Consider the following 10,238-nt stretch of genomic DNA (forward strand, 5'->3'; position numbering starts at 1 on the left):
GGTTGTGGTGAAGTTAAATGAATTGAGGTGTATCAAACACATAGTGCAGAGTTGGCTTGAGAGTGCTTCTTAGTGCTTGATAAATGCCAGCTCTTGTTATTATTGTTTAATGATCATTCCTTCCCTTGGGTTCCCAGCTGAGGCAGATGGGCTTTTCCTTTACTAAGAACTTTATCGGCTGTAATCCCAGCACTTTGGGAGGCTGAGGTGGGTGGATCACCTGAGGTCAGGTTTGAGACCAGCCTGGCCAACATGGTGAAACTCTGTCTCTACTAAAAATACAAAAATTAGCTGGGCGTGGTGGCACATGCCGGTAGTCCCAGCTACTCAGGAGGCTGAGGCAGGAGAATCGCTTGAATCTGGGAGGTGGAGGTTGCAGTGAGCCGAGATTAAAAACAAAACAAAACAAAAAACTTCACTAAGGGAGAAAGAAAAGGAAATGGTAGCAGAAGATACAAAATGATCCAAAGACTTCCTATGCCCTTTATGTTTCTGAGCCTCAGACCTTGTCCCTGAAGAAATTCTCTTTCCCCAAATAAGTAGGTTTTCCCAGAACTTTGGTCTGGCTTCTGTTGATACCTTCCTGGACTGTCTTCATATTAAAGAGACTTTCTTATTTCCCACCCAGAATAGTTGATCCTTGGCATTGCCCCCTCCCTGCCAAGGTCTCAAGACCAAAATTTATTACACACAAGTCACTGTAAGTGCAATACATACTATTTCTAATTGAATTCTTGCAGTCTTTGAGGTAATATTATTATTTTTATTTAAAAGAAAGGGAGGCTCAGAGTAGATAAAGAACTTTCCCAGAGTCACATTGCTAGTAAGTGGCAGAGCAAAGATTCTTATCTAGGCCCAGATGATCAGGAGCCAATGTTCTTAACCACCGCAGCTGTGAGATGTTAACATTAATACCTACTGCCCAGGAGGTTGTAGTAGGGATTATTAATGAATATGAAAAAAGTACATTGTAACTTCTAATGTGCTAGGCAAATACAATGGTGTAATAATGTATAACAACATAAACAAGAAGAAGTGCAACTTGTGGTTATAAACTTGTGTTCAAATCTACTCTGTCACTTATTAACCCTTAATCATTGAGTGACCTTGGGCAAAACACTGAATGTTTCTAATACTCAGTTAATTTTTTTCTCCATAAAACAGGATGGGGTTATGATGACAGTTAAATTTGGTAAAGCCCTTAAGACAATGTCTGGCACATAATCGACAATAAGTAAACTCTAGAATATGAACTCCATGGTGGCAGAGAGTATTGGCTGCTTTGTTCATTATTTGTGACCAGCACCTGGCAAGTACTATGTGCTCAATCTCTGCTGCATGAATGAATGGTGAGGGTCCTAGTTATTATAGCTATAATGTCTCCAGTGTGGCCATTCTGTTTCCAGGGACATCAGCTATGTTGGATTTTTATGGATGACAAGCCTGGCTCTGTCAGTGGCAAATAATTTGATGAATGGATCTGCACAGCTCCTAGATACCATGACTTGAGTGGCCTGATCCAGAGGCAAGAACAGTCATACTGGCATGCCTCGAGTTGCTTCTACCTGAGATATCATCATTTTTCTAGGAAGTTCTCTCTGGGCCTAATTGGAGTTGCTTGTCAAAATTTATTGGCTAGAGTCAAAGGGAAGACCCTATAAAATTAGGATTCCACAGGGCTGGAGAGACCACTGGGGCTTGGACCATCCTGTGGCCCTACATGGGGCCTCCTACCTCACCCCTTCCTAATAAGAGGCCAGGAGTAGTTAGAATTCAATTACGCCCTGGTGAAGAGAGTCTTCCAGGCAGAGCTGGGGCAGGCCCGTGTCTGGGCTGAACAGAACAACCGATTTAAGCTAAATCAACGCCTACTTAAGTGAGCCGTAATAAGCATTCTGGGGGCAACGCCAGCCTGGGGGCATCATTTATCACTGGGTAATAGAAAACCGTAATGAATAATAACTTGGGCCCAGCAGCCGGAGCATGCATACATTATGGGGTTCGAGCTGCCGCTGTCCACCGAGCTGGGAGGGTGGGTGTGAAGCCAGGGTGGTGGGGTTTGCATATTGAATTCTGCCGCTGTGCAGGAAGGCCTTTGTTGTACAGAAAAGCCATTAATCTCATACCTGCTTTGCCAGTCTGCAGTTGGTGTGGCGAACACAGGGCCTATTTTCTTGTATTGCACCAAGAGGGAACAAGACACCCCCGAGGAGAAAACCTGCTCTAGAGAGATGGTTTTGGCCTCTGCCTTAGTCAATGTATGAGAACACAGACCTCAAGTCAGCTCCCGTCTGAGGCCTGATCCCAGGGTGTGTTCATTTTCTCACCAGGCCTTGTCAAGCAACCCAGTTTGAGTACCAGCAATGCCCAGAGTTCTGTGCTGGCTAATGGTGGGGTCTGGGGATAGCATAGGGTAGGCCTGTGAAGCTCCTGTCATGGCACTATTGCATTTCATATCCACTTCTGGTTTTGAAATGGGCGTTACACTTGTGCCCTGTTTTACATACCAGGAAACTGAGAATCAGAGGGGTTAAATGGCTTGCACACACAAATAGGAAGGGGGGTCCTGGATTCAAATCCAGGGTTCTGATATGAATTCTGAACTCTACTTTTTATCACCTTCCCTCCCAGATAAAAAGGCTTGAACACGTCTTAATCTGTTCTCTTGATCCCATTCCCTTCGGGCTCTGGATCCTAGAGCGTTAGTTATTGTCCCGTCGTATGGTGGGCCAGCAGGCTACTCCCTCCTTCGGAAAGCTCTCCTTGTGTCTTCCATGATATGCCTTCTGCCATTCACCTTGGCCTCCTTAATGGGATAATTATTACTTCTCACTACTGTTGTGAGGATAATTTTTCAACCTGTGCTAATCCAAGATTCTTCTGGTCCCATCAGCTTAGGCGTAAGGGAAAACTGCAGGAAGCATAATAATAATAATAATAAAAAAAACAACGCCAGTGTCTTCCTGTCTCAGACTCCACTGCAGGCTTCTTCTCAATCCTTCCCCTTGTGTTCTTTGAGGATTGCTGGGGTACTTATCTTGCTGGCACCTTCTGTTGCTTCCAGGCAGCCTCCATGACTCCTTCTGTCTACCTCCTGGACCCATTGGGTGGCTCCCAGTTTAGCCTTTGCCTTTTCTCTGCCTCTGACACTGGTTTCTTGGTGCTGGGTCTCTGGAGGTTGTCCTTAGTTCCTCTTGACTGTGAGTGACTTCTCTTTTGTTCCCCCAAGGTCCCCAGTGAAATGGGGGGGGGGATAATGTTGCTATTTTTCACATTCACTAGTTAATTCAACAAAACTTATGTGTACCTTCTAGTGGCTGGACATTCAAAGGGGACTTAGACCATGTCCTTCTATATCAGAATGATATCTTCCTCAAGGCTGAACCTCCTTGCTCACCTCCGTATTTCAATTTCAGAACTGCATAGTCTTGTTTCTTTGTTTCCTGAGGAATCTGCTGCTAATGCTTGTTTTACTTGATTGGCTCTTGACCATACACTTAGCTCCTTAGGATCCATAATGAGTTCATGGAAGCCTGAAGCCAAGCATGAGTGCCATGAGCTATGCTGGGTACTGTTCTCCCTCTCTTCTGCCCCTAGCCACTGTCCTCAGACTGAAATGGGGCCTGGGCCTGAGTTTTCATTGATAAAGGCTGAATTGATTTAGACTGGCATCTTAAGACTGAACAGTTCACTTCAGGGAAATACCTCTGCAGCATTCCTCATAAACCACTGTAAATAAAGTCCACTCACTTAAATCAGCTATAAATTGATAAAACCAAACACCACAGAAAAGAAAACAGAGAGAACTGTCCTAATTCTTATTTGAGTTGTAATAGCTTTGTTCTGACCTAGTCTCTCTTAGTTTATTCTCAAATATTTCAGACTCGTAATCCTTTTGACTCTTTAATCCCTTTGCTATCCATTTAACAAACCCTATGAAAACAAAGCTTTTTTTTTCATAATGAAATCATCAATGTGATGTTGGCCATGGAGGTGGGTCACACAGCTTTCCTTTCATTGTTATTATTATTATTTTTAGAGACAAGGTCTCACTCTGTTGCCCATGCTGGGGTGCAGGGACACCATCAAGGTTCACTGCAGGCTCAGGTGATCCTCCCACCTCAACCTCCTGAGTAGCTAGGACTACAGGTACACACCACCATGCCTGGTTAATTTTTGTATTTTTTGTAAAATGGGGTTTTGCCATGTTGCCCGGGTTGGTCTTGAACTTCTAAGCTTGGGCAATCCACCTGCTTTGGCCTCTCAAAATGCTGGGATTATAGGCACAAGCCTCTGCACCTGGCCCAGCTTTCCCTTGAAAAGGACCAGGGAGTTGGCTGACAGCCTTCAGGTGCTGTACCTTTGGATCTCTGCGATGTTCAGCTGAGGTTCATTTTCCCTAGGCTGTGCCTGGCCAACCACCAAGCACTGTGCAGGTAACGGAACTGGACCACTTTCTGCTTGATGCAGGACTCCTCTCGTGGGCAATCAGTGCTCTGGGGCTCCTCAGAGCTGCACTGCAGTTCGAGGCTCTTCCTGTCTAATCCTCTTTCCTTCTGCCTCTCCTTTCACAGCTATCAGGTTGGTATTGCAGATTGACGATTCCCCCTGCCCTTTAACTCTCACAAACGTTTCCTGCAATATATACCTTGCACTTCTAATTCTGTTCTGGTATCTGCTTCTAGGAGGGCCTAAGCTGACACACATGCTCAGAAAGAAGCAAACAACAACATATTCATACATCATATATACATTTAAGATGACTTCAAGGAACTAGGATAGGGACTTTGTGAAAGATGGTATGCTAAGCAGCACCTTGGTATTCTTTGCGGTGGGCCCAGCTTTTGGCTGTATTTGTAGTATTCTAGCATGGACCCGGCTTTCGGCTGAGGCTCAGTGAGTAAGGGACACCAGGACTCTTCTAGCCTGACTGCACATAGTGTGAGTCTGTTGTGTCCAGGGGCAGAATTGAGAAGCCAGAAGGTGTTGCTTTGGGCTGCCTTGCTCAGCTTCCTTTCCTGTGTTGTAATCACCAAGGACTGTGCCAATCATTAATATTAAAGTGGTTGCCTGCATGCTGTTTAGGGACCACTGGACCTCAAGAGGGATCCTTAAGAACAATCTGCCAGTCTCAGTTTTAGCTTCCAGTAGGCCCTGACCCCTGTGGCCTGAGAACTTGTCAGTCTTCACACCCTGAGAATATGCTATCCCATGTCCTATACCCCCATCATCCAATTTTAGGAAAGTCTGTGGTTCTAATTTGGAGGTAGGCACTGATCAATATCTGCCACAACCTTAGGGCAGGCTGTGACCGGAATGACGGTTGTGGTAGATGGGAGGTGAGTGAGGTGGTCAACTGGCTGAAATTGGTAAGCAGGGGTATGTGGCCTGAGAGGTTGTGAAGGAACCACAGGAAAAAGATGAGTTGTAGACACTGATCTGCTAGTGCTGTAATATTGTAAATACTGGACTCAGGAACTTTCATTAGGAAAAAATTGAGAGAACTTAAGTCTCGAATGTAATTGGAATATTCACCTCAGAGTGGAGTTGAAAATGCTACAACCCAAGTGGCTGTTTACTGCTTTTCATTAGCAGTTGCTCACATGTCTTTGGGGGTGAGAAGAATTGGCCATCTTAAAAAGTGAGTAAAAAACCTGGGTTAGGGTGTGTGTTCACCTTCAAAATGTTCTATTTAACAATTGGGTCATGTGCATCTAGTGTAGGAAGTTTTTTCTACCATAAGCGACACCATAAATGTTTGTCATTTACAAAAAAAAAAAAAGAAAATTAAACAACAACACACTTCTAAATAACATACAGATCTAAAAAAAACTGTGACAGAAATTATAAATATTTTGTACTAAATGAAAACTAAAACACAACAGATCAAAATGTGTGGAGTGTAGCTAAATAATGCTTAGAAGATTTATAGCATTAAATGTTTATATTAGAAAATCATAAAATTCTCAAATCAATTATCTAGTGTTCACCTTAAGTTATTTAAAAAGGAAGAACAAGTTAAACCCAAAATAAGCAGAAAAGGTAAATTAGAACATAAATCAATAAAATAGAAAACAAAAATAATGAAACCAAAATCTGGTTCTTGGAAAAGATCAGTAAAATTGATAAACCTTTAGTCAAACAGAAAGAAACAAAAGATAAAATAACAATTACCAATATCAAGAATTAAAGTGGGTACATCACTGTAGATCCTGCCGATTCTAAAAGGACAGCAAGGGAATGATATGGTATGAATAATTTTATGCTAACAAGTTATATAAGCTAGATAAAATGGACAAATGGAGTCTGGAAGGTAGGAACACTGGAGCTCCATGTTGCTGAATTCAAATAACTTCTCTATCTTCATGTAACCCCTGTCAGCAGAAATCCACACAGCTAGCAAGTCCCTTGCTGGTTAAAGATGTTTGTATCTAATGTTCATGAGAGAGATTGGTCAGTGGGGTTTTTTCCTTTTAATTTATTTATCTGGTTTTGGGATCAGGGTAATGCTAATTTCATAAAATGAGTTGGGAAATGTTCCTTCTTCTTCTATTTTCTGGAAGAGTTTGTGCAGAATAGTTATTATCTCTTCATTTAATGTTCATTATAATTTAGCAGTGAAGTCATTTGGGACTGGAGTTTCCTTTGTGGAAGATTGTTAGTTATGAGTTCGTTTCTTTGATAGATATAGGACTATTCAGGTTATCTGTTTCTTCTTAAGTGAGCTTTGGTAGTTTGTGTGTTTCAAGAAATTTGTCCATTTTATCTAGCTTATATAACTTGTTAGCATAAAATTATTCATACCATATCATTCCCTTGCTGTCCTTTTAGAATCGGCAGGATCTACAGTGATGTACCCACTTTAATTCTTGATATTGGTAATTGTTATTTTATCTTTTGTTTCTTTCTGTTTGACTAAAGGTTTATCAATTTTACTGATCTTTTCCAAGAACCAGATTTTGGTTTCATTATTTTTGTTTTCTATTTTATTGATTTATGTTCTAATTTACCTTTTCTGCTTATTTTGGGTTTAACTTGTTCTTCCTTTTTAAATAACTTAAGGTGAACACTAGATAATTGATTTGAGAATTTTATGATTTTCTAATATAAACATTTAATGCTATAAATCTTCTAAGCATTATTTAGCTACACTCCACACATTTTGATCTGTTGTGTTTTAGTTTTCATTTAGTACAAAATATTTATAATTTCTGTCACAGTTTTTTTTAGATCTGTATGTTATTTAGAAGTGTGTTGTTGTTTAATTTTCTTTTTTTTTTTTTGTAAATGACAAACATTTATGGTGTCGCTTATGGTAGAAAAAACTTCCTACACTAGATGCACATGACCCAATTGTTAAATAGAACATTTTGAAGGTGAACACACACCCTAACCCAGGTTTTTTACTCACTTTTTAAGATGGCCAATTCTTCTCACCCCCAAAGACATGTGAGCAACTGCTAATGAAAAGCAGTAAACAGCCACTTGGGTTGTAGCATTTTCAACTCCACTCTGAGGTGAATATTCCAATTACATTCGAGACTTAAGTTCTCTCAATTTTTTCCTAATGAAAGTTCCTGAGTCCAGTATTTACAATATTACAGCACTAGCAGATCAGTGTCTACAACTCATCTTTTTCTGCTGTATCCTCTTCACCAGTTGGGGGAGGGCCTGCCCTTCCATAGAATTTGCTGATAATTGGTTGAACAATTTCTTCTAGTTACTTCTTCTTAGCTTTGAAGTCTTCAGTGTCAGCATCTTGGTGGCTTTCCAGCCATTCAGCCTTTTCTTCTACAGTTTTTTCCATGGTCTTCTTATCTTCAGAGGAAAGTTTACCTCCCACCTTTTCTTTATCTCCAAACTGATTCTTTAGATAATAGGCATAGCTTTCCAACTCATTTCTAGTATCAATGTACTCCTTGAACTTGTTGTCTTCCTCAGCAGACTTCTCAGCATCATTAACCATCCTTTCAATTTCTTCAGGTGTCAGGCGATTCTGGTCATTGGTAATTGTGATCTTATTTTTGTTCCCTGTACCCTTGTCTTCAGCTGTCACTCGAAGAATACCATTCACATCCATCTCAAAGGTAACTTCAATCTGTGGGACCCCACAAGGAGCAGGAGGAATTCCAGTCAGATCAAATGTACCCAGAAGATAATTATCTTTTGTCAGGGGTCGTTCACCTTCATAGACCTTGATTGTAACAGTTGGTTGATTATCAGAAGCTGTAGAAAAGATCTGAGACTTCTTGGTTGGCACTACTGTGTTCCTTGGAATCAGTTTGGTCATGACACCTCCCACAGTTTCAATACCAAGCGTAACAGGATACACATCAGGCAGTACCAAGTCACCTGTATCTTGATCACAGAAAGCACACCAGCCTGGACAGCAGCACCGTATGCTATAGCTTCATGTGGGCTTATGCCATGGGATGGTTCCTTGCCATTGAAGAACTCTAACCAGTTGCTGAATCTTTGGAATTCCAGTAAAGCCACCAACAAGAACAATTTCATCAATGTCAGATTTCTTCAAATCAGAGTCTTCCAACACTTTCTGTACAGGCTTCATAGTAGACCGGAACAGGTCCAGTGGAGCGCTTCAAATTTGGCCTGAGTCAGGGTCTCAGAAAAGTCTTTTCCTCCATAGAAGGACTCAATTTCAATTCTTGCTTGATGTTGAGAAGACAGGACCCATTTGGCCTTTTCTACTTTGCGCTGGAGTTTCTGCACAGCTCTATTGTCTTTCCTGACATCTTTGCCGGTCTTCTTTTTGTACATTCAAAAAGTACAAATAGCATTTGTACTTTTTGTGTTCAAATAGTGTTCCACGACATGCTGGTCAAAGTCTTCTCCACCCAGATGAGTATCTCCATTAGTGGGCACAACTTGGAAGACACCATTGTCAATGGTGAGAAGAGACACATTGAAGGTTCCACCACCCAGGTCAAACACCAGGATGTTCTTCTCCCCCTCCCTCTTATCCAGGCCATAAGCAATAGCAGCTGCTATAGGCTCATTGATGATCCTCATAACATTTAGGCCAGCAATAGTTCCAGCATCCTTGGTTGCTTGGCGTTGGGCATCATTGAAATAGACTGGTACAGCAACAACTGCATGGATAACCTTCTTTCCCAAATAAACCTCAGCAGTTTCTTTCATTTTAGTGAGAACCATTACAGAAATTTCTTCAATAACAAATGTCTTTGTTTGCCCACCTCCAATATCAACTTGAATGTATGGTTTAGTTTTCTTTTCAACCACCTTGAACGGCAAGAACTTGATGTCCTGCTGCACAGACAGGTTGTGCCACCTGCAGCCGATGAGCCACTTGGCATCAAAAACCATGTTCTCGGGGTTGGAGGTGAGCTGGTTCTTGGCTGCATCGCCAATCACACATTACCATTTGGGAGTGAAGGCCACATAGGACAGGGTGATGCTGTTGCCCTGATCGTTGGCAATGATCTCCATGTGGCTGTTCTTGAACACACCGACGCAGGAGTGGGTTGTCCCCAGGTCGATGCCGACCACCGTGCTCACATCCTCCTTCTTGTCCTCCTCCTTGGCCCACGCTGCGCTGAGCAGCAGCAGCATCGCAGCCACCAGGGAAAGCTTAATCTTGCCAGCCAGTCGGGCAGCAGCAGGCAGGGTGTCACAGGCAGTCCAGCCACAGGCCGCAGCACAGGAGTGCAGCGCGGTTACCGACTTGCAGGTGGCAGGGGCCGGGGTTTACAAGGTGCCATGAACCAGGTGAAGGGCAGGTCTGGAAATGCAGGCCACGGCGCTTACGTCTCACACTCGCGAAACACCCCAACGGGTTGGTCTGTCTGTGCTGTCTCGGCCGGCGTCTGTATTGTTTAATTTTCAAACATTTGAGGGATTTTCAGTTAAAAGATGTCTTTTTGTTACTGACTTCTAGTTTAAATTCACTGTGGTCAACAAGCATAATTTGCATGAGTTTAATCATATTAAGTTGGAGACTTATTTTGTACCCAAATATGATCTTGGTGAATGTTTCATGTGAACTTAAAAAGAATATGTATTCTTCTGTTGTTGAGTGGTGTATTCTATAAGTGTGAGATTTTTCTGAAAATCTACTTCTTACCAATTTTTTGAATTAGTGTTAACATGGTGTATTTTTTACATCCTTGCGCTTTTAACCCATATGTGTCCTTATATTTAAAGGTGGTTTCTTGTGGATAACACACAGTTGGATCCCATCTGACATTCTCTGCCTTTTG

General features: G+C 42.0%; 1 pseudogene; it reads right to left on the reverse strand.

Annotated features, from left to right (window-relative positions):
- Positions 1–7,307: 7,307 nt before the first annotated feature.
- Positions 7,308–9,796, reverse strand: LOC102118274 (endoplasmic reticulum chaperone BiP pseudogene; annotated as a pseudogene).
- Positions 9,797–10,238: the final 442 nt, after the last annotated feature.

Source organism: Macaca fascicularis, chromosome 1 (genome assembly GCF_037993035.2).
Source record: "Macaca fascicularis isolate 582-1 chromosome 1, T2T-MFA8v1.1".
NCBI classification, from domain to species: Eukaryota; Metazoa; Chordata; class Mammalia; order Primates; family Cercopithecidae; genus Macaca; species Macaca fascicularis.